Source organism: Crocodylus siamensis, chromosome 1, assembly GCF_052110815.1.
Source record: "Crocodylus siamensis isolate JL-2025a chromosome 1, ASM5211081v1, whole genome shotgun sequence".
Lineage (NCBI taxonomy): Eukaryota > Metazoa > Chordata > Crocodylia > Crocodylidae > Crocodylus > Crocodylus siamensis.
Genome location: NC_143395.1, coordinates 291,129,517 through 291,152,608, shown reverse-complemented (window position 1 = coordinate 291,152,608; position 23,092 = coordinate 291,129,517).

Sequence of the window (23,092 nt, the reverse complement as noted above, 5' to 3'; positions counted from 1 at the left end):
TTATTATGCAGAGAATAGTAGAGACCAAAAGGCACACACTGTAGTCGATTGCTCTAACACAACTGACTTTATTGATGGGATCAGCATTTGGCCTTTGAGGCCATACTTTGCCTTCTATATATATTGGGGCTATCTTTTTGCCACTGAAACATTTTTTAAGGCAACATGCTGCAATTTTCACAGAGGATTCTTATTTTTATTGAAGGTTTCTTTTTCAGTGAAAAAAACTCTGAGATTATTTTGAGAATCAACTCTATAGTTTTAAATATTTGTATTTCTTTCTTTCTTTTCTTTATTCTGCTTTGAATAAACAAATACCCATGACTGTCACAAAATTAGAAAAAAAATAGACTTTGTTGGTCGGCATATACTTTTTATCAGAAAACTATAGTGAGCATAATTCTCATCTAATTAATATGACATTTTTCTTTTTAAGTCCATTTATTTCAATTGAATTACTCCTTTTACAGAAAGGTGAGAGATCAAGATCTGGTACAGAATGGACAAAGAGCTTTAAGATTCTTTTAGCTCAGGGAGTTCCTCAGTCCACAGCCCACAGACCAGGTTTGGTGTACAGAGCCATGTCCTCTGGCCCACAAGGCTTCCCACAGGTCCAGAAATGTTGAGGCAGGGCAACTTAACAGGTGGCAGCTGGCAATTAATGCCACTGCCGCTCCCGCACTACCGTATTTCCAAGCCTCGCTCTTCTGCATCCAGCCTTGACAATGCCTGCTGTGCATGACTGGATTGAACTACATGGACCGGATCTGGCTTGTGAACTGGTACTGCTCATCTGGCCCATGGGCCTAAAGGTTGGACACCACTGTTCTACCTGAAAGAATGTATCTTCTAACTACATCCATGTAATTTATTATTTATCATCTTCTTTCCATTGAGAGCCAATGGTTAATAGACCATACCTAATGTAAGTATGTAAGATGGATACTGTGCATATCAAGTATTTAAGATGATGAATAAAGTAGAACCTGAACCATATGCATCTGGGTGGTTCACAGTCCATTTTGTTCACAGCAGATTGCTGAATTAAAAATGAACCACTCAGCTTTTTTGCTGTGGCTTTTACTTCAAAGGGCATTTGATCGGCTGGAGCAGAGCAGCCATTCCATACAACTGATTGCGGAAGCACTGCCTTTTGAAATAAAAGCTGCAGCAAACAGAGCATCCCAGCAGTCCAGTGCAGAAGTTTGCTGCTATTATATATATTCCTGGACAATTCACATGTTCTTATCTTTATGGAGGGGCAAAGAGCATAATTTAAGGGTTCAGCCGGGGCATAGGCAGCTGGGATGTAGCTTCGGCAGGACAGGGGCACAAATTACTGGATCATTGGATCGGGGCCTGATTCAGTGGAGCAAAGAACATGGGACCCTGTTCCAGGGGAGCTGAGAGAGGAGATCCAAGAAACATAAGCTGAGTCAGGAGCCAGGGGTCAGGTAGGTGGCACCAAGTTCCAGAGAGAATCCAAGATCAGGATCAAGGAAGCCGAGCCAGGGAAACTAGAAAGAGCAGACTCAGTGCTGAGTTTTGGCGGAGTTCCAAGTAAAGCTTTATATTTGGTTTTAGAAATAGCTTGACACGCAAAATTCTCCATTAATTTTCTTAGTCCTGCTAGGTCCTTTACCACCAAGGAAAAACTTCTATTAATTTTATTTTCATTTTTAGAATAAAATACCCCTTTATATAATTGACAGCTTGGATACCAGACAGTATTCTGAATTTTCCCGTCCCCTTATTGGCTAGTTCCTTCAATTAACTAGCCCTAGCCAATAAATTTTAGTGTTTTGTAACTAATAACTAATGAGGAACAGAGAACAAAAGCTAAGAGAGCATCTTGTACTCATTAAAAATAGGAGCAAACTAACTTGCCCATCACATAAAGCAAACCACGACTTATAGGATGAAAAAGTGTTCGGGTGGCATACATTATTAATTAGAGGCAAAGCTGGTCTTCTGTTATGGGAGTCATAGATTCTGTGGCTTTCATGTTTTAAAAAAGTAGGCATGACGTGACATTTGATGGTGTCTGTGTGTGAGTGGGTGGATGTTGGATAATTTTATTGATGGTCTAAAAACTTAAATCCTGCTCTGTAAAAAACTTAGAAAGAAAGCAATTCAGCAATGATAGTTTATTAACATACAGCACCACAGCTGTTAATTCTTAAGGCTCATGACTCTCATCTGTGATAGAGGGAAAGATCCCTCTAATGGATCTGTTCCGGGGGGTGGTGGTATTAGCAATAGGGATATTAATAATAGATCATTGGAATTAAGAACCCAGTGAAGTGAGAACTCCCTTCCTCTCCCAATCTAAAGCTGTTGCTGCCCATAACTAGAACCTGAACTGGTTTTGGAGCCCAGTGTAGCTTTTGACACAGGAAGGCACAGGAAGATCCTGTTCTCCATTGTGAACACTCTGCTGAGTCCCTCTCTCTCCCTTAGCGAATGTCTTCTATGTTTCCTGATGTGTCCCAGATGACACTCACAGAAACACGCTTTACATCTCACCTGAATTCCTTGAGTTGTCTAGGTGGAGGAACAAAAATAGATTTTGGTGCACATTTGTTTCATCTTGGAAATGAAATACAGTACACTGAAGTCTGGCAAGTCCATACAAATTCTTCTGGAATAGGGTAGCTATTTTTTTTCATAGACATTAGGGCTGGATGGGACTTTGGACGATCATCGAGTCCAGCCCCCCCACCCAAAAGGCAGGAAGTCAGCTGGGGTCATAGGATCCCAGCAAGATAAGCATCCAATTTGCTCTTGAAGGTGTTTAATATAGGTGCTTGAACCACCTTCAATGGCAGTCTATTCCAGCCCTTGGGGGCTCGGACAGTAAAGAAATTCTTCCTTATGTCCAGCCTGAAACAGTCTTGCAGGAGTTTATAACTGTTCGACCTCGTCATCCCTTGGGGCACTCTGGTGAACAAATGTTCCCACAGGTACTGGTGGTCACCCCTGATAAACTTATAGTCCCATGGCTCTCAGCCTGTCATCGTAAGATCTGTTTTCCTGACCTCTGATCATGTGCGTGGCTTTTCTCTGGACTCTCTCAAGCTTCTCCACTTCCTTTTTGAATTGTGGAGCCCAAAACTGGATGCAGTACTCCAGCTGTGGCCTCATCAAGGCCAAGTGCAAGGGGAGAATGACGTCCCGGGATTTGCTTGAAGGGCAATCAAGCTGTAGGTGCGACAGGGGGGCCAGCTTGGGTCTGGGTCTCAATGTTGGCCTGCACACCTGTCTAGGGGCAGTCCACCCTGTTTCACCTGCCATGACTTTGATGAATAAATCATTGGTATAAAATGTGGGAGGCTATCCATTTTAGAGCCCCGATGCCAAGATTGTTATATATGGCTCCGTACCATCCCTACGTCATGTCCCATGCCTTGCAGATGGTATCCTAAGTTGACGATAGCTCTGGCCCATGGCTGGGCCAAACTCTGCCCTTTGTAGGGCCCCTAAAATTCAGCTCACACACTCTGCCCTTCACAGGGCCTCTTTCATACCACCCCCTCTCCCAGGGCCTCTTTTATCCTGCGCTTTACTGGGCCACTCTCAACCTGCCATGCTCCATGAGCAGCCCTTGGGGCATCAGGCTTAACTATTCTCATTCTGGCCAGTCCACATGCAGCCCTTCCAGTTGCTCGAGCAACCCTACTGTACGTGGCACTGGCCTTGTGTCTCAGACTGGGCTGACTCCACCCTTAGCCCCTCACTGGGCAACTTCACATGTTCATATACTTATGGGGGTTGGCCCACGTGTTGCCCTTCAGGCTGCCTCTTCAGCCCTACTCAATACTTCCCTTAATATTCTGCCCTTCAGATTATCCTAGCAAACCTACTCTACACCCCCAACACAGTCCTTTAGGTCACAATGCCACATGCTACTCTGTGCAGGCCACCACAGATTTCTATTGCCTTGCTGGGGGCACTCTAATTCTCTGTCCCCCTCACTGGGGCCTCACACCGCATGGGGCTCAGGTGTCTGGAGACATGCCTGGTCCCTGTGCCTGCCCTATACCAAGGTATCTCACCAGGATATAGGGGCTGGGCTTATAAAGTGCCCGGGGTTATAAAGTGCCCGTGCCTGCCTTTCACTGGGGAGAAAACTGGCCTGGCATTTCTGGTGAACTAACCTGCCATGGGTAGTCCTAGCAGACCATCCTTCCCCAGCAGGGTGTAGTTTTACATCATGCCCCAGGACTAGGAGCCTCCTGCCATTACCTTCAAGATGTTGTGAGCAGCAGGTCAAGCCAGGTGGTGTTCTCTCCACAGCTGCAGCCAGCATACTGCTGGCTCCCCTGAGGGCATGAGCTAAAATGGAGGCTGCTCAGCCCCCTCCTCCAATCACAATGCCCTCCTGCAGTCATGCAACTGCCTCATCAGGGCTGGCTCATACCTGCTGGCTGCCCTGATTCTTGTTCTCATCCCTCAGAGTGGTAGGTACCAAAGATGCTCTGCTACAGTAGGCATGCTTGCTTTCCATGGATTAAAATCTCTTTATGTACCATGGTTAAAAATGGCAGAGAAAATGCAGATGTAAGAATCTATTGTTTTCTTGGTTAATGTAAATAAGTGTGTAAGTTTAACAGTGCCTAGCTGAGCAAATGTGCTCCTCTCTAGAACAATAGTTTTTATCCTGTGGTCTGCAGACCCCTGGAAGTCTTCAGACTATGTCTAAGGGGGTCTGAAAAAGATGACTATGATCAATCACAAGTATGTGAATACCCACACTTACAACTTAAAGCGGTCTGCACCTCCATTCAAAAACTTTTAGGGGTCTGAAAATGAAAAAAGGTAGAAAACCACTGCTCTACAAGAATTTTTAGGTTAATATGTGTCCTTCAGATGGTAATTCAGGTTGGGTTTGCTAGTTTGGACTCAAATAGCAACACTTGCTTGTGAAATCATATATGTCAATCAAGCTCCATTCCTGTTAGCTATCCTGTATTAAAGAATAATGTACTGAGACTGATTAGAAGCTGTGTTATTAGGAGCTGTGCTATTAGTTTAAGCAAGCTGGACCCCTTTTATCTCAGTGCTGTGGCATGGAGTGGAACCCTCTTCTTGGGTTGGTTGCTCTCCATCTAGTTGGTCTTCTTTTATGGCCAGTGCTCCAAGCAGTTGCTGAGAGTGCAGATTCTTCCATTCCTGTGTAGTGGTGTCATCTCCGTATCAAAACATCACTAAAAAAATTGCACTAATAAAACACCCAATAAGGGCTAGAAGCAGTAAAATGCTGGCTATTCTGACGTCCTATTGACTTTTATAGCTGCTGAGTATGCTCAGCTTCTCCCAGAATTCAACCTAAGGCTTTAGCTTAAATGGAGAAAAATTCAGAAAACTGAGCAACTGGGCTGAACTATACTTCATTAGTCCTCTCAAATATGCTCAGTGTGTTACAAGTATTATGAGTGTATTCAATGTAAAAAAAAAAGCAGTAACACCCTTAATAAAGCTATCCTTTGCTCTGCAAGACTTTTTTTGGCTGCCATTTAATGTGATTGTTAGTAATTTTGTTTGTTGTCTTTATGTGCTTCAAGAGCTCTTTTCTCCCCTGCTTCAAATATGTCATTCTGCCAGATTCTGAAATCACCAGTATTTTCCAGAGCTATATTGTACTTTGACTAATGAAAGTCAGAAAATGGCTGATGTTCCAAAGAACATGTGTTTTGAATTGAAGAACAATGATACAGTTTTGTTTGCACTCATAAATAATGAATTTTTCTCTGACCACAAGTAAAGATTGTCTAAATTAGTCTCCCCAATTCAGTAATTGATCTGAAGTGTATGCTATGTCAGTAGTATCAATATACTGATGACTATGTGCAGCTCAGAGCTGCTGATAGTGTTTATAAAGGACATTATAAAAAAAAAATCAAGTGGGATAGAAATGAGCTTTGTGGATTATCTTCAGTTAATGGCAAAGCAATGTTTTATGGACCTAATTTACTGAACATTAATAATAATACAGTTGAGGTAAATCATTCTAGTGGCAAGATTTATGTGAATGGCACTTGCACTAATTTACCAAAGGAATTTACAAAATCCATTTAGCTCTCCCAAAGAGGCACTAAGTGGATCTTATGGTTTGGTTTTAGGCTGACACTGTCATAGGAGCAGGACTGCCTGGCCCTTGCTTTCTCCCCTGTGTTTGTGCATGGTGATAGCCAGAAAATGAGTTCAACAGCATCACTTTGTTGAATCATAGATTAATGTTATAGAATCAGCAATTTTTTTAATGTTCACCTAGCCAGCTGGATGAAAAACAGCTGCCTAATACTTAGGTGGAGATTATGCTTATGAGAAGAGGAAACGAATTTGGTGAACATACATTCTCTCTGTCAGACACCTGTTTTCAAATAATTAAGCTGAACTGCAGCCTAGGGATCCTCTACAGTGCTATTGGGAGCTCAAGGAGCCAAAACCAAAAATGATGCCTGTATCGTCTCCATTTATGATTATCTACAAAATTATAATCCATCCTATCAGACACTAAGTGGGCCACAAGGGCAATGGAGGCATGACCTCTAGCCTACGTACCGAAGCTCATTTCAATGGATATTCACCTGGCAAAAAATCAGTACCATTCCACTGCCTGAAGCTACATAACCTAAAAAAAATGTAATGTGATTTCAAGTACGTAAGTTTAGGAGCACTGATCACCAATGGCACACGTGTGCTCTGGCACCATACTGCTTATAGACAGTCCATACCAAAGTCTTTGTCCTGCCATTCCAAGTCCTGTTGAGACCATTCTCTCTGTGACTATTGTCCAGGGTAGTTACGTGCTATTAGAACAAAGAAACTTTTGGCAAATGGGTTCACAAGTGCAAGAGAGAGAACTTTCACAGAAACTGGGCCTAGACTATGGAACGCCTTGTCACAAGAAATAGGATGACAGTGACATGAATCATTTTCAGGTCTAAATGCAAAATTCCTTTCTAACAATACTTTTCTCATTCACATACTCAGAGATGCTACTTACACATTGAATTTCACACAGAAACCTATGCAATCAAACAAACAACACACAAACCAGTTAAGAAGGATCTTCTACTGGCAGAGAAGAAAAAAAGAGAAATTGTTATTTCTGTTTTTAAATGTGTGGAAATTGCTTAGATGCTATGATGATGGGAACCATTTAAGTAGAAGATAGATACATGGATAGATAGCTTTTGAATGAAAAAACAAGCATGCAATGCAGTGTTTGCTAATCAGGCATCCAATGTGAGCGTATAGGCTGATCAAATAGAAATGCATAATTATCAGCTTAAAAATGACTGCATAGAGCATTTGATTATTCAAGGAAAGTTATGGGCTCAATTGAGTGTGAGATTTTATGTGTCTGTTGGAACTGGTTGTTTATGATGTGACATTTTTAAATGGTAAAATGAAAAACAGCATACTTCTGTGCCAGGATATAGGAGGGACATGAGGGAAATGCATATTTATGAAGTAAAATAAATATGAAGATGGAACTTCCCTTTCCCATTTCTTCTTTTTTTACTATGCAAGGTCCACGACATGGAATTTACACAAGCTCATACTCACGAAGAGACAGATTGTGCTGTTAGGACCTGCCCTCATTATGGTGTGGCATGTAAATGCACCAATCTTAGAGAAGCACTGGGAAAGAATTGTACCTTAGAGAGTGAAATCTTCTGTGCAGGGTGAGCTATGTGGATGATTTATTCTTCATTCCTTTTGGAGAGCCATGTGCTTTCCACATTACAATATGATGGTTTTGCAGGGCTGTGGTTCCATGCTATTTGTCTGTTTCAGATAAGCTTTTATAAATCCAATTACCATAATTTGTGTGCGCCTGACAAATGTTGAAACTTTTTATCCCCAGACCACCCCTATGAGGTAGACAGTGCTATTAAACCTATTTTAAAGCTGCAGAACTGAGAAACAGAGAACCCAAGGTCACACAGGAAGACTGTGACGGAGGTGGGAATCAAACAGAGCTCCCTCAAATCTCCATTTATCACTGTGGCCACCAATTCAGTCCTATTCTCCATTCAAGTGTTCTGTAAGCAGGAACTGCCTAGTCCCTGCTGCTCCTTTTCTGCTTGCTTGTTTAAGGTTGAAGTTATTTTACACACATCCCTTGTTCCCACTTCATGCCTAGAGATTCATAATCTGGGTAGATATTATAGACAGATAAAATCTACAGAGAGGTCAAGCTTTAATTCTTCTTTCATGACCTTGATCTAGGCCATAATCTAGGACGAATTTACAAAGAGAACTGAGCAAATAGTCATGAGCAAATTTATTTTTTGCTGGTGGAGTGGGGACCAGTAGATTTATTCTTTCACTAAGTGGGTATTGTGTGACCACACCAAAACATACCAAAATCAACCTCTCAAAACTTGTTTTTTTTAGTCTTTGGCAGAGAGAGTTGCCAATTGTTTCAAATAATTAGGTGTTTTTTGTAATGTGCACAAATGAAAATGAGAAAAGAGCTCTGCTTGTAAATGCAGTCCCAGAGGAAAAAAGGAGACCAGAGCCCTGGATGAGACATGACACATGAAAGCACTTAATCTTACTCATGTTACCTCCTGCTCATCATCACCTTCCCCAGGAAAAGCAAGCTGCTTAAAACTCTGTTGAGTGTTTTTTTTTCCCAGAGAGGAACACACAAAGAACAATATTTCAGGTGATGTGGAGAGAAAACAGTAGGCAGAAAAAATTTCAAAACAAATAACATGGTATGTTTCTACTCTGGCTCTTTCTTTTGTGCCATTTGGTTTCCTCTGAATTCTTTATTGGCTGTTTTTTTTTTTAAAGGAGGGTGGGGGGAAACAAGAAACAAACGAATTTCAAAGACCATCTGAAATGAAGAGGGAATTTGCAAGCAATCAATAAGAAACAGACTCCACCTTGTACTCAGAACTCCATATGGACTGGCAATACTTCTGTGCAGAGAGTTCGTCACAATTAGAAACAGCTCTGATGAAATCTCTGAGAAAAGACAAATGACACATTCTGGAAAAGAGCTTGCACTATGCAACTCATGTCCAAAGCAAATATTCTCAAACCAAGGACCACCTTACTGGATTAAGAAACTCTTCAACATGCTGCTTTTTTTTACTTAATGAGCCTACATTTATTAGACTAGTGAGAAATAAGAATCACTTGTTTCTTACATTGATGTTTGATACCAAAACTGTATAATCATTACCAGTAGCCATGCAAGTCTCCTCCCAAAAGGGTCAAATATAGTCCATGTGTGGCTGGGAGGTAGAAAGCAAATTCTAGGAGCTGCCTTGCTGCTTGCTTCAAATGCAGTCCCAGAGACTGGCAATGGAAATTTGCACTCTCAGTCCTACAACTACATTACCCAACTAGGTGCGTAGGAATGTGCACTCTACCATACTAGTTTTACCATTGGGCTGTGATTTTAAGCCCATAACAGAATCCTAGAAGTCCTCTGTGAAACACACTGAGCACATCTACATGTGCATTAAGGCACTTTTTCTAGTGCGCATTAAATTACTAAAGAAATGCACACTATATTGCCTTAATGCACAGTAACGAATGTGCATGGTTTGTAAGTGATGTTTAATATGTAGCCTATTTTACTTCTCATTAGTGTAATCTCATGCTTTTTTCATGTGATGCTTTAATGCGCAGAAAAATAGGCTACGTGCATTAAAGTAGTGGTCTCCAAATTTTTTTGATTGCGCACCCCATCAGTAAAAAATTTTTGAGCACGCACCTCCAACCAGTAAAACTTTTTTGAGCATGCACCCCCAATATATGTATATTTATCTAAATAGAAATAGAAATAGAAGTTCTAATATTTTCTTCCCGCATCCAATGGATTGTCTTGCGCATCCCCTGGGGTACGTGCACCCCACTTTGGAGGCCACTACATTAAAGCATATCTGTAGATGCACCCACAGTGCAGGCTCAGGGGTGATCTGATGGCCACCTATAAGTTTATCAGGGGTGACCACCAGGATCTGGGGGAACATCTGTTCACCAGAGCGCCCCAAGGGATGACGAGGTCGAACGGTCACAAACTCCTGCAAGACCGTTTCAGGCTGGACATAAGGAAGAATTTCTTTACTGTCCGAGCCCCCAAGGTCTGGAACAGTCTGCCAGCGGAGGTGGTTCAAGCACCTACATTGAACACCTTCAAGAGTAAATTGGATGCTTATCTTGCTGGGATCCTATGACCCCAGCTGACTTCCTGCCCTTTGGGGGCTGGACTCGATGATCTCCCGAGGTCCCTTCCAGCCCTAATGTCTATGAAATCTATGAAAGCATACAGCCTCAGTTAGCAGATAGTTTCATATACTTCTGAAATGTGAAGAAAAACAAGGTGAACATGTGTTCCATGTGTACCCAATAAGTACTGCTGTCAGGAAACAGATACACCTTGCATTCATTGAGAATTTTGTTTAAATGGGGTTTTTTGCAATGAGCTTGGGCCCAGCTGGAGGTAGTCAGGAACTAAGTTATCCCTTGGGATTGCAGGAAGGTGCTACTCACACAGGCCTTTATAAGCCCAGAACGGTCAGGAAGAAGCTGTCTGGACAAGGATGCTATGTTGTGCTTCTTGCCTGGTTGGAACTTCTTGATCACCCCTGGTTTCTGGCTTGCCTTCTGGGCTCCTAAACTCCTTGCTTCCTGAATCTTGCTCCTTGACCTCTCAATTCCTTGATGCCTCAGGCTCTGCGTGGCACCTTGGCTCCAGACTCCCTCTCTGGGTTCTTTGGTTCCTGACTTCTTTGGCTACCTGACTCCTGGGCCCTGCCCTTATTATTCAGGTGACCCATTCTGACCACTCAGGCCCTGCTCTGCTAATTCTGCACTTTTCTTCCTTTGGAGAGACCAGACAAAGGCACACATGGCTTTGTTTTTTGTGCCTCCCATGGGCAAAGATCAGTCTAAGATATGAAGATATCTTATCTGAAAATATGAAGGGTGTGATCGTGCACCTAACTGCCTATTTGTGCCTAAAGATCTTGACACAACATGGGGCTGGACACTGCATCTCCTATCCAGTATAACACTTCAACACATTTCTTAAGCATGTCTATGATCCCACTGAAGTTGCAGGTTTAAGTGCTTTGCTGGATGGCAGTCAGAGTACCCACTACCTTGCAGAATGAACCAATAGTCAAAGGGGTTTATGGCTGCTTTTTTTTTACCCGCACGGCACTGAGCAGCCAGGGTCTAATGATGAAGCTGGCTTGTCATATGCACTTCTATTTGTAAATTATGAAACTGAATAAGTGAAAAGATTGTGATACAATGCAAAGTCATGGAAAGCATTAACAGAGTTATGGGGAAATGAAATAAACAATTACAGACCACAGTTTAAAGAATGGAGAGAGAGAGTGAAAAAAGATCATAATTTTACACCATGCAGAGATGTATTCCAATGATATAAACTATTAGTATAATTCAGATGTCATGCAGGAATGGTAAACACAGGCAGAAACCATAATAAAAACAAACAAAAACATTAGGAAGAGGAGGGAGAGCTAGTCAAACTCTGGCAAAGAATAACTCCTAGGAAAATTAATATCTACAGCATCTGTCAACAGCTCCTTCTCTGCTGCTTGGACATGAAAGGCAATAAGCTTTTAAACACTTTTGGATTTAATTAAAATGCAAAATACATGACAACTACTTTACTGCTAATCATTTAACTACTTCTAAAAACACTACTCAATTTAAAAGGTTAAAATCCAGATCACCCTGGGTATTGCTTATGGTGTGCACAGGTAATAGAATCTGGACTTCACTGCACATACCTGAATACCACATACTTACACATAAGTGTTGTTATTCCCTGTGCCTATTTGATGACCTATTTATACTCTGTATATAATTTAGACCCCTGCTTAACTCACCAGTGAGAAAGTGCCTTCAGAGCCTTGTCCATTGTAATGGGCCGTCTAAAACTTGCTCTTCCACAGGGGAAACACTGGGAGGATTTATTTGCATATTTGCTTTAGGATTTTATACTGTTAGTCATCAATATGGTATCTGAACACCATGCCAATAAAATCAATGAGCAATACTGAAGTCCCTGCTGAACTCCCATAGAGTCTCTTGTTTTTTTCTTTTTCTTTTCTTTTTTTTTGAGGCATGACACTCTTCAGAGGATAAGTTTTTTGTTATTTTGGATCTCCTCTCGGAGTATCCCATACCTTGGAGATGCACAGTGCCTGCAGGCAATATCTGATTGTCTCCAGAAGAGCAATTGGGCATGTTGTGTTAGAGGTACACCATATTCTTCCTTGTGTGCCTGAACAGTTAGTTCAGTTCTGCTGACCAGAGTAAGTGAATGAGGAGGGTATGGGTGGGACTATGGGTCTTTTTTCTACTCCTTACTGGCAGGACAGTTTCAAAGCAAAAATACATTTTTAGCAGTCCCAGTGACTCCCAGACAGTAGCCTTGTTCCCTCTCCATACATGTATTTTGTTTTAGGTGAACTGTGGGGAGAAGGCACATACATTACGTTCTCTCTATTCACGTCCACATAAAACTAGGCCATTATCTTGTCCCAATGTATTTGCCTGAGAGACCTCTTCAGGATCTACCCTGCTTATTGATGTACTCATTTTGGCCTAATATGGCCCAATATGTTAACTCACCTTTTATGATGGGGATACTAGGAAATGATTCTTTAAATCTTGAACAATGAAGTCACAATGATGAGAGGAAAACCCTGGATATCACAACTCAATGAAACACAGAGTACTCCTATAAATCATGAATTCAGGCAAGACATAGCCCTGAAAACTCTTTATTTAGAAAAATTACGTAATTCTTTCTTCTGCCTGGTTGTGAAAGTGAGTGTCTTTGTGTGTGTGGTATAAGATTACTACTGTATTTTAATAAAGTCCTACAGGATAGGCTACATTTGCCACCAGCCACAAGGTAGAAGTGCCATTCTAGAGAAGACCAGGACCTAGATTGGAGCTGTCTCCCAGGTGTTCCCTTGTATCAAAAATGAAGCAAACCCTGGGTACAGCCAAATCTCCTGGAGTGTTGTTACTGTCCTGCCTAGCAGAGCAGAGCCAAGGGTCTGTTTCAATGGCAGAAGCACAGTAGCTCTGAAGAAACTATTTCCCCCTTAGGGACCAAGGACATACTTTATGCCTTTGTACTCTACCACTTGTCCACTGAAGCCAGACCATGATTTGACCCTATTTCATATTTGTATTATTTTAAGCAACACAAATTTCAGCTAGACAATATAAATGGATTTTGCATTTCAAATGGAATGGCTTGGGATTTCATAGCTCGGATATTTTTGGTATTTCAAATAATTAAAAATACTAGAGAAGTGTAATATGGTTGAAAGTACCTCTCTCTAGTTCCTGCCTGGGATCTTTAAATATTGCTGCTCACCCATGGGTTGACCTGACATGAAGAGCAAAGTGAGCACCAGAAATGCAGTACAAGTCAAACAAACACTCAGAGGCGACATCTGTGAAGAAGGGGCAGTTTAAATAATAGATGAAGAGTTCACTGCTCTTGATGGCTCTTTATTCAGAATCCTAACTCTTAGATGGCAAGAACTCCTAGATGGATAAGAAACTAATTAAAGATGCATTTTAAAATTAAATAGACAAAGAGCAAAGGAGTCACAAATCCACTGTCATTCCTGCTTATTGCATATTAACTGAAATGTAAATTATTCTTAGTATTAGTGCAACACAAGGTATCAAAATTAATAGGTGAGTTAGAATGGTCCATGGGCAATATAACTTAAGGGCCATGAGTTCAGACCTGCATTTAGCCCCTTGCTTTCTCACCCAGCAGTGGCTAGAAATGCTATGATGACACAAGGCTCTTTTTCAAGTGTGGAGGGGGGGTGAGACACAGATACATCACTTTCAGGTTACCCGTTTTTGCTGACATATAGGGATCGCTTCAATCCTTTTCTCGAATTTGGAATAGTGTGTGACTCTGAGAGATGGCTGTTCCTTTAGGAGGAAGAAGCCTCTGAGCAGAAGGCTTAATTATGCTTTCAGTGCAGTAGGATCTTTCCCAGTGCATGACATCCAATGAATATTAAATGCAAGGTGCAATGGCTTAGCTTTATGAGGGTACTGGATAATACCCTACCTAACCTGTGGCTTGGTGGTTAGTGTAGTGTGTGAGGAAGCAGGATGTATAAGTTGAAGTTGAAGTGCCTTTTATGTGAAAGAGACCTAGGACCTCCTACATCTTGGGTGACTGCCTTAACCATTATGCTATTGGGTTAAAATATGGGAAAATTTTCCAGTCTTGGGATTTTGCCTGGTTACAATGTCAGGAAGCTAGGCTCATCCAGATACACATATACGGTGCTGTGTTTTTGCCTAGCCAGAGATAAATCTACTGTGTATGTTCAGTAGCTACATGGATACTTTCACATCTACACTTATATGTGGAATAGGAATATAAATTGTGTGAAAGTGCTAGAAATGTTATATATAAAGTTGGGTGTATAAAGTGAAATAGGATCTCACTATAATGTGGGGTTCTCTGGCTCCAGATATAGTTGTGCTGCTCTGACCCCTCATCCTTTCTCAGGATCATAAAAAGAAGATCCTGGATTGTCCCTCCAAACCTACAAAAGGACCAAACTGCCTCTTCGGGACAACTGGGGAGAGTTCCACTGGAGAAACTGCATATATTTAGGCCATAGGTGAATTTGTTTGTATCAGTGTTTTTTTCTTTTATGTATAGGCTTTTCTCTTGCACCCATCTCCATGAAAACCAACTTCCTATTTTAGAGATAGAGTCATTTTTAAAAAAATATTTAAAATACACTTGTAAAACTAGGATTATTAAAGGTGAATCTTTCACTAAGAGATATGAACAAAAGTCCAAAGTTCATCTATAAAATAAATCTTATATAATCTTTTTGTTATTTGAAGAGAGAACATATATACCTTTAATGTATGGAGAAAATCAGAAATGTTGAGGAGAGGAGACTATGACATAATTTTTATTCCTATCCTCTGTTGTTTCCATATTTTTGCATCCCTGTGGGATACTTATTTTGCGGTCATGCATGCATTAAACATTATGCATACAGTCATGTGACTTGAGGAACTCTGGGGCAGACACAGATTAATTGATTTCTAATGGGAAAATGCATGCATTATGCCATTTTCATTGCAAAACATTCTTTCCCATGTGGCAGATAACAGCCATGTATGCATCTGAGATGAAGCTTTAATGCAACTTTTACCTTCACTGGTAAAATAATAATAATAATAATAATAATAATAGTTTACTTTTATACCTGAATTATGGGATAGAATTTCCAAAACACTTAATCTCCTTTGTGATGGATCTCTTACATTTGTTCCATAATGTTTCAGAGTGGTATTGCACTAAATACTTATTTAAAAATTCAATCATATTAATAGTTGTCTCTAAGGTAGACACAGTGTGTTAAGTGCTAGTGGTGATGCACTCTCTATTTCAAAAGGAATGAGTACCATGTGTGTCAAATTGGTGAAACAACAAGATCCCTATGAGAACCCCCAGCATTGTGCAAAATTGCCAGAGGAAATCAGCAAATCTGGCCTACCATTTCTGTTCTTAAATATTTGAGTGACATTCAGTGGATGCATCTACGCAAGGCCCTTTACTGCAGAGCAGACTAATTTCTATGTAGTAAAGCATCACCATCTACATGTGTGTGGCAAATAGGGTGCAGTAGACTAATTTACCCCGATGCCAAATAGTCCCGTCACATACAAGTAGTATCCAGCACCACAATATACTACTGTGCATAAATGCACATGTAGATTAATTTACTCTGGCTCAAATTCATAGTTTCATAGTTTCTAGGGTCGGAAGGGACCTGAGCAGATCATCTAGTCCGACCCCCTGCCATGGCAGGAAAGTGTACTGGGGTCAAACAACCCCAGCAAGATGTTCATCCAACCTCCTCTTAAACACCCCTGGGATAGGAGCCTGCACCACTTCTCTTGGAAGCTGGTTCCAGATCCTAGCCACCCTGACCGTGAAGTAGCGCCTTCTGATATCTAACCTAAACCTGCCCTCTGCCAGCTTGTGACCATTATTCCTGGTCACTCCTGGCGGTGCTCGGGGAAACAGTGACTCCCCCAATGCCTGCTGATCCCCCCTGACTAGTTTATAACAGGCCAGAAGATCCCCCCTCAGCCTTCTCTTTTGGAGGCTGAACAGGTTCAGGTCCTGTAGCCTCTCTGGTTCAGGTCCTGTAACCTCTCTGAGCTGGAGTACATTCAGTCAGATTAATTTCATGTGTAGATATGCCCAGTTTCTACTGCACTGGGATCTATATGGAAGCCCTGTTGGATCTAGCTGTGATGTAGTAACATTTTGGCAAATATGTTTCACTTAACTACCATCAGCGTGCTTGACATCACAATAGTCTAGTTTTGGCCAGCTGTATTGAATATCATAAAAACGGCATGTAATTTTCATGCAGAAACTTGAAGCCATCTTCAGCCATTACTCACTCACTCTGCTTTTCTATTATGTCTCATGTTCCCTTTGCTTCTTGTTTTGGTCTGCTTAGACTGTAATATTTTCAGGGAAAGGAACATGTGCTCACATGTGTCTATAAAATGTACTTATATATACATACGTAAAATAACAGTCACTACAGATAAGAACAACACCAATCCCCTGACACATCTCACATGTTAGAGCACTGAGCAGGGATACTAAAATAATCCTTGGAGTGAAGAGGTGAGTGGTTTTTGGCACCCCTTCTGCTGTCACTGCTGCTCAGAACTATGTTTCAGTTGTTGACATCTTATCTCTTTTAAGCCTTAACGCTTAATACAGTAGAGAATGACATGGCTTGTGGGATGGACTGCCAATTGATGCCGCTTAATAATACAGTGTTTTTTTGAAGGCAGGTAGCTAGGACTTATCTAATGTTTCTTGAGGAAGAAATATGATATGGCCCTACATCCCTGTTTATAATAACCAGAGGATGTATCTCACTTCCTAAATCCAGTAAGCAACTGCTATGTTCCTACAAGATGTAAATCAAAACTCATCTTCAAAGAAATAGTGGGTGAACACTTCCTCTAAAGATCTGGTCACTTTTATATAGAGTTGGACCATACTTTGGGGTATCCATATTAAACATGTTAATATTTCAAACTTAAAAGCAGACATACCCTTTTCAGTCACCTTTCCTTCAGTAAGACATGGTTCAGTTTTACAAGAAGCGAAGACAAGTATACAGCTCAGTTTTGTTTATCAGCTTGGCTGCAACTACTGGAGTTGGACCTATCTAATTTAGGACTTTCCTCATAACCACCTTCTGTCCCAGCCCCATATTCCCACTGTACTTGCAAGAGATGCTTTAATACTCTTTTTATATTCTGGTTGGAGTAAAAAAGGTTCACCTGCCCCTGTGACTCAGCAGTAATTACCCTGGATCTTTATGCTGAATCCCAGCACCTGCCATCAGGATGACTCAAGAGGAGAATGCTGCATTGTTATGCAGGGGCCCAGAACCTGCCAACATGTTATCATTCCTAGTAAATTGCTAAATCTGATCCTATCTTTAGGGTGCACATTTTGTTTCCCAATAAAGTATTCTTTTTGTGACCTACTAATTAATAAGATTAAGGGAATTTAGCCTGGGAAGCTGACAAAAGGCAGTATTCTAGAACCCTCACTGAATATTAATATCCATCTTGTAGCAAAAGCAGAACACTTGTTTGTGTATATTGGAGCCCCACTGGTTTAGGCCTTTACTAGGAAAACAACAAAGAAGAGAAAAAAATAACAAATTACAGCTGAAACAAATCATCAGCATCGCTGTTTTCAAATTATTATATTTCTGGGGAATTTCAGTCAGTTACATGAAAAAGAAGACGCCAGTTTCAATGGAGCTTTGATAGTCAGGTTATGTTAATAATGGGGACTCATGTAAAATGCATAAGGTATACCTTACAGATGAAGAAGATTGCTAATAATTATTCTGTATGCTAAGAGTGTAGCTCTTTCTGAACTGATACATAAAGACTCCTTTACATCCCAGCCTAATTACTTATAGACAGTTGAACACAAAATTACTTTCATCTGTTTGAACATGTGGAAGGAAAGAGATTAGAGATGTACCTTTCAAAACAGCTGGTTGGCATGTTAAAGAAGAAAACCTACTGGTTCTTCGGTCCTGATTGAAAAAGTGCATTTCCTTATAATTAGACCTATTAAAGTAAATGTCGTGCAGTGGGATTTTCAAAGGTGGCATCTGGGGTGCACAGCATGAAAATCATGACTGCTCTGGAAATTGGAAGGATTGTCAAAGCTGAGGAATGGTGGTACTAGATTTCTGAGAATTCAGTGGCCTTACTAGCCATTTAGGCTTTCTGTGAGCTCTGGCTCCAAATGAACACCTGACTTTTGGATTTCTGGAAGGTGGCAAGCATTAGCTGGCATCTGTGCACAGCCAGTGCTCGAGCCCCTTGCTGATAAATGTCACAGGATCCTTCTATTTTCCTGGTCTTACAAAGCAGAAAGAAGTCTGGCTGAACCACATGATGAATCTTAGATTATAGGAAGAGCCATGGAGACCTACTAACTATGGAAGGCATTAGAAGGGTACAAAATAGTGGTTGGATGCAACTTGAGACAGCCCTCTCATGCTTTTAATTTTACCTGCTTGGGTTCCTTCCAGCACAAAAGGAACCTATGCAAGGGACAACTGTAACTGCTGTATCTTAAATTCACATATTGTTTATAAAAATGGAAGGCCAGGTTAATAACAATTTTTTATGAGCACACAACTATGAACACTGAAACGCTGACCACCACATTGATCTGGGACTGTAGTTACCCGTCTGATATGTCTCTAGCTATGGCCTGTTAACAGGACATGAGAAGAAAATAACATCAAATTATAAAATGAAAATAATGGAAATGAAAACAATAATTCCTAATCTCAAATACTTCCCAGAGTATATTTCCCATCACAAAACTGAGGCCAGGCCAAATAAAGGGACTTTCCCAAGGTTTTACAGCAGACTTCCTGTAAAATGGCCAGGAATACCTTCCTAATTTTACAGGCATAGGGAGATAAACAACAGTAGGGGCACTACTAGAAGAGAACTGCATACAGTATTCTCTAAGTCACCAGAAAGCAACAGCATGCCATATCTGTCTCATAGTGCCCTTAAACTGTATCTGCACCAGAAGAATTCTTTCCCAGCCTCTTATGGCTCTTGAAGTGTATGTCAGAGCAGTGTATAGGGGTGAGGGTGTAGGACAGAGCCTGTACCTCTGTTTGGAAGGTAATGTGGCCTCCTCCATCACTGAGGCAAGACTCCTTTTTTTCTTCACTTGTCTCTGGAGCAGCAAAGGTTCATGTCCCTTCCCTCACTGTCATACCCCTATAACTGTCCCACCACCAGCCCTGCCTTAACCCCAAAGCCCTCTAGCAAATGTTCCATCTCTTTTTCTCTGTTTATATCCATTGCTGTTCATTTAGGAGTGGAATATAGTAAGCACAGTGTAGAACGACCAGTGAGTGGTCTCTGTCTGAGTAGCTTACCTTGAGCCTACTGACATGACGAAGCCAGAGGCATCCAGCTGAGTATTCAGGACTCTTTGTGACCATCTGAAATTCATAATGAATGTCCTCCACTGACTATATCTTTTACTTCTATTTTGACTGTACTCAACCCTGAGGGTGCTCTAAGGATTTCCTTGAGATTATCAGCCTGTGAGGGAGATCCATTCAGCAGTCAACCAGCTGGCAAGCCTAAAACCCATGGGGTCCTATGTAGGTGGTTGGGGCATTATGTCTCCATTTTTTAGGCTCAAAAATGGAACTCCATTATGTAACAGGTACACAGTTCTTTATGAAATAATGCTGTGGAAAATATCACAACCCCTACTATACAAAGTTTTGATACTGTGGTATATTTCTTGGGGGTCTTCTGTGTCACAAGTAAAGTTAATAATGAGAAGTCAGTGCAGAATAAGACCATTCGGGATGCAAGGGGGTATGGACATATCTCTATGTTCTGTATGTATAGTCTTAACACCAGGAGGTCTTAGCCCATGCCTGTGTTAAGTGCCACTGCTTCTACTGCTACTAATACTACTGCGCTAAGGACATTAACATATCTCTGGAGTGGGTTGAGTTTTATTTTTGTTTCTAAGCTAGTCTGGATTTGAATCAACTCTGAAGCCTTTATGGATAGAATATACTTCTGATTAAAAGATACATCTTGATTTAAAGGACAGCTAGTGTGCTGTACACATAATACATAGCTACCAGGAGCTCCACTGATTGCTAATAATTTAATTCCTGTAACAGACTAGAGAAAGCTTATTACCTGGCAGCCAGTATTCAATCACTATTTTCCAAAATAAATAGCCTATCGAACAACTAACGATAAAAAAGCAGACATGATGGCTTTAATTTTGTGTATTTTTAAATGTAATATACTGTGCTAACACAGACATCCTAAAAGCTGTCTCCTTGTTAATCCTACTGAATGGCTTTTTCCTGCATTTGTGGCATAGCTTATTTAAGTAAATGATATTGTTACATTCATTTTAAAACCTGACATATGGGCTAAGCGGGGTAGTATAATTGGGCTCAAAGCACACTAAAACGACAATTTGGATGTTACACTCCTGAGGCTTATGCAGGGATTTTAGTGTATTCCAGGAAAAAAAAGATGCATTTCGAAATGAATGAATTCTACTGACTAGGTTTATCTTTTTTTTTTCATTATTTTTCATATTGAAAGAGCACCCAGAGGCCTTGGTTAGGGATCAGAGTCCCTTTGGGCTAAACAAAGTACAATAAATAATGACGGCAAAGAATTCCATGCAGCATCAGTCGTTTAACTGGAGAGGAGGCGAAAAGGGCACCAGAATTTTGATGGGTGTTTCATTTCAAAGCTGGTGTGATATGTTTCGACCTCAAAACAGCAAAATCAAAATGAAATGAAAAATTTCAAAACAGCTTTGAAACAAAACGAAGGCACTTGAAATGTTTTGAAAGTTTCAAAGTGTTTTAAGTTTCAAAACTGGGCTTGCTTGCAGCTAAACAAAAACTGAGGAGGAGGAGGGAGAAGAGGGAGGAAGGACTGCTCTGATATTGACATCTAGCTCCTGGTTCAATTCCCCAGCTCTCTGATCATTTCCCCAGCTCTTCCTGGGGTGGGGTGGGCACCTGATCTGCATGCAGGGTTTCAGCAGGCTGCCACTGCAGGCTGGGGTCAGCAGCAGCCACTTTGCGCAGCCTGCACTGAGTGCCAAGAAGACTGAGGTGCTGCTGCTGGCCCCAGCCTCCAGCAGCAGTCTGCTAAAACCCAGTGCACAGATCTGAGGGCCTGTACCCCCCAGGAAGAGCTGGGGAAATGATCAGAAAGCTGGGGGAAGTGATCAGAGAGCTGGGAAATCAAACCTAGACCTGGGGAACAGGAACTGGGAAAATGTTCAGTTCCCAGTTGGATTCCCCAGCTCCCTGATCTTTCCCCCAGCACTCTGATTGCTTCCCCCAGCTCTTCCCAGGAGGCATGGGTCCCCGGATGGTGCCAGATGACAGCAGGCTGCCACTGTCAGCTGGTGATGGTGGTGGCTCTGGGCTATTCCCCAAGCCTGCAACAGTAGCTTGCTGAAACCCCACACACAGATCGAGAGGCCCTCGCCCCCCAGAAGGGCTGTGGGGCTGTGCCAGTCTCCTCCTGGGGGGCGTGGGCCCCTGGATCTGTATGCAGGATGACAGCAGGCTGCTGCTGCCAACTGGGGCCAGTGCCAGCACCTGAGTCTGGCTGGCGCAGCCTATGCCCAGTGCCAGGGAGAACCCAGTGCTGGCACTGGCCCCAGCTGGCAGTGGCAGGCTGCTTTCATCCTGCATGAATATTTGGGGGTCCACGCCCCCTAGAAAGGCTGTGGACCTGTGCCAGACTCCTTCTGGGGCAAGTGGGTCCCTGGATCTATGTGCGAGATGACAGCAGGCTGCCGCTGCCAGCAAGTGAGACAAATTTTGCTTTGAACAGTTTAAGGTGCATTTTCCAAGAAACCCCTGCACCTATATCTTTGAAAATTGGCAGGATTCATACCCTGAGGAGGGGCTACCAACTTACCAATTTTCATCCAAATCAGGCATGAAATGACAACATTATAGGCATTTGTGTGATTCCCCACTATAGCCTAAGGGCAAAACATCAAAACGCATCAAAACAGCTAAACAGTTTCAATGAAATGAAATGGAACAGTGCTTTGAAACAGCAAAATGAAACACTGTCCCTTTGAAATGGCAAAATTGAAGTCTAAATGATGCTTTCGCACAGCTCTAGTGTGGCCAAAAGCCTTATTACCTATTGCACACCATGCAAACCCTATACTAAATACCGGAATATTAAATTCGTCTCTATTTTTATTATAGTACCCATTCTCACAATATTTGGAAACTTCACAGGCATTAATACATTTATCTTCAGAACCTCCTTGGTCAGATGAAAGGATCGTATGATCCCCATTATTATTTAAATACGGGAGAAAATGTTAATTTGGGAAGAAATGCTACTTTCTTCTATGGCATGTTTATCTGAATGAGCTGAAGATATTTTATTACCTGTGGCTTTATAGAGTGTTTATCGACTGGAAATGCTTTAGTAGCTAATTAGGCCGTTCCAATAGCACTGCAAACAAAGGGCAATGATAAACAGCAGCATGTTGAGTTAGGAGGCTGTGTCAAGTAGAAATGGACACTCACAAGTGTCAGACTTTGGATTCCAAACTTTCAGGAGTGACATTTGCTGGTATACTTTGGCTGCTTTGCACTGCTCAGAGAATGCAAAGCAGCCATAAACTCGCCTTAACTGGCTAGCTAAGTTTACTGCTGCTTTGTGGCACTAGAGTGGCCCAAAGCAGCTGGAGTATGCCATGAATCTGGCCCCAGATGTTCGTCTGAAGCTTATCCAAACTATTCCATCCTCTTAGACTGTGAAATTTAGCTGGAAATCTCATGAAAAAAAGTTTCTCTCACAAGTCTTCCTTCTTCTTTTCTGAACCAGAAATGCTACAAATACTGACATCCTTTCTCTTTCATTGCTTTGATCTGAA